General features: G+C 54.6%; 1 pseudogene; it reads left to right on the top strand.

Annotated features, from left to right (window-relative positions):
* Positions 1-1,150: 1,150 nt before the first annotated feature.
* LOC125516423 lies at positions 1,151-1,827 on the top strand (annotated as a pseudogene).
* The last annotated feature ends 866 nt before the right edge of the window (positions 1,828-2,693 follow it).

The raw sequence follows: 2,693 nt of genomic DNA, 5'->3' as shown, positions 1-2,693 counted from the left end.
ATTTTACCATCCATGGCCGGCTGATCGCCAAACTCTTGGTGCTGCTTCCCTGCCATGAATTTATGACATAAAAAGAATTACAATTAGATCACACATGCATCTCAAACGGAAACCTAATTGTATTGTATCCATGCATACATACCTGAAGATGATTCTTGAGATGGTAGATCGTGAGGCCTTAACTCCCATCCTCACGACGATAGTATTCAGAGTTACCAACATGTAGACTGAAACCATGGACCGATCTCCCCACAGTCTGGTTTCCAACCTGCGCGGTAGCATCGAAGGCGGGACTTTGGGTCGATGCTGAGGACGACCTAGACGAGGGCAGAGTAGCTGGCTTGCGATTGATAATCGGGCGAAAAGGAATCCTCCAAAATCATCGCGAGCCAATCAACAGGGTAAATTAGATCTGAAAGAAATCATGACGGGGTCCTCGCGGAGCTACCAACTATGTGCGTCTCGACTCTCGCTGCCTGAGGTTTGGGCCTTGGCTTGCTGCGTACAAGTGGGAGGGGGCCCCTTGGAATCCGGGAGCCCGGGGCGGCCGCCCCTGCTGCCCCCCCTCAGGGCCGGCCCTGGCTGCGGGTCGCGTGGGCGAGCGCTCTAACGCCCACACAACACGCTATGTCTACCTAGCACTCAGATTCCTTTAGGATCCGTGCAAAACAAAATCAAGATGGATTAAGGAGTGTGGGTGATGTGCAAATGTGCCACATGTGTGGGCGTTATACCATTTGGATATTTTTATTTCAAAAATCGTTTCTTATATGTATGTAGTATGTAGTAGGAGAGGCTGGGCACGGATCACAAATGAATCGACTTTCCGAGCTACGAACTGACACATATTGAACGGAATCGAAACTAACTTCTCCTCTTTTTTGTAATCTATAACGCGCATATACGGACACGGAGTTCCAATCTTGCCGCTGTGTTCATCATATAGCAAAGTTCCAATCTCGCCCCCCTGTGCCACACACGTCCCGCTTCCCGATCCGCCGACGCCCGACATCCACTCCGACCGCAGCAGCTCCGGGCGGCCGTGTCCAGCAGGCGGAGGGGTCGCACGGTTCCTCGCGTGCCAGGCTTCACGCGGCCAGGCTAGCTACTTGCCGGCAAAAAAGAGGAGGAAAACTCCAGCCGCCGCGCCATGTCAATTTCATCGCCGCTGGAGGATGAGGACCTCCTCCGGGAGATTTTCCTCCGGCTCCCTCCGCTGCCGTCAACCCTCTCCCGTGCCTCCCTCGTATGCACGCGCTGGCGCCGCATCCTCTCCGATCCCCGCTTCCTCCGCCGTTTCAGCAGACACCACCCGGAACCTCCTCTCTTGGGCTTCTTCAAAGGGTCTCGTCTCAGATATTCCGCCTTCACTCCCATCTTGGACCCGCCCGACCGCATCCCCGCCGAAAGCTTCTTTGTTCGGTTTCTTCACAGCTTGAGGAGACATCCTCCGTTGGGTTTCTCCAAAGGGTCTCTTGCCTTCACTTCCGTCTTCACTCCCGTCTTGGACCCGCCTAATCGCATCCCGGCCCAACGCTTGTTTGTGCCTGAGCACGGGGCGGATTGGGAATTACTTGGCTGCCGCCACGGCCTCGCCGTCATGCTCAGCGAGTCTCTGTGTGAGGTCCTCGTGTGGGATCCCCTCAACGGCCAGCAGCACCGCGTGCCTTTTCCACCGGAGCTCCGTGACACCAAGAGGGAGAGTTTCTGTAGGTGCAGCGCCACGGTTATGTGTGCTGACGTTCAAGACGGGCACGTGCACCAGGATTGCTTCTTGAGACGGCCTTCAAAGTGGTCTTAATCTGCACCAGTAGAAACTTTGGTTAATTCCAAGTGTTGTTGGACCACTCGAAATACGTTTCCGAGTCGTGGCTCGCTACTCCTTAGACGAAAACACAACGGATTCTGGACTACAAGTTTTCCCAGATGACAGGGCGTTGTTGATCGCCGTGTAAAACCGAGTGACATTCATTTCTCTTGCGAAGGAGATAGACTTGGGGCCTGAGTGAGGGCATGCCATTACAACTCGAGTGGCGAAGTTGGTTCGTGGTCTGATTCTTCGGAGAGACGCCACTCCTTATCCCAGGGTAACGCCAGCGCAGGCCTTCCACAAGTCCAGATTTACGAGTCATGCACCTTGGGGCCGACTGAAAGGGCCATGTGAACCCGCGGAGGGGAATCAAGCTCGCCTCATAGCAATCCTGAAGAAGACTCCAGTCGGGTGTTTTACGTGGCCAAGGGTACGGATACCCGCGGAGGGTGATCAGCCGGGCTCACATACGTCCTTCACGAAAGGAATTGCGGGCAATAAATTGGATTGATCTGCTCCGGAAATATCCGGATTTGAATTTGTGCGTGCACCCGCGGACGCGGTAACATCGTGCGTTAGTTGGGAAAGTGGGGGCGTGACGCCTCGATTTTCGCCCGCGGTATCCGCCACATGCCGCAGCTTCCATGCGCAATGCCCCGTTGCATGCGCTGTCGATCTAGAGATCAACAGCGCAAGCTCCGACGCATGATTGAACCAGAGACATAAAAGGATTTGGGGGTTACGGTCAGGCCTCCAGATCCCCTTATCTTCCTCTTGACGCATCTGCTTCTCTTCTCCACTCGTGTGCATCAGACAATCGAATACATGGCGAAGAACTCCACGGCCAAAGCGGAGAAGGCGAAGAGGGCTGGAAAAGCTTCCT

This window comes from Triticum urartu, chromosome 6 (genome assembly GCF_003073215.2).
Source record: "Triticum urartu cultivar G1812 chromosome 6, Tu2.1, whole genome shotgun sequence".
Classification (NCBI taxonomy): Eukaryota; Viridiplantae; Streptophyta; class Magnoliopsida; order Poales; family Poaceae; genus Triticum; species Triticum urartu.
Note: the sequence above shows the minus strand (reverse complement) of the source record. Positions and strands in the feature narration are given on the sequence as shown.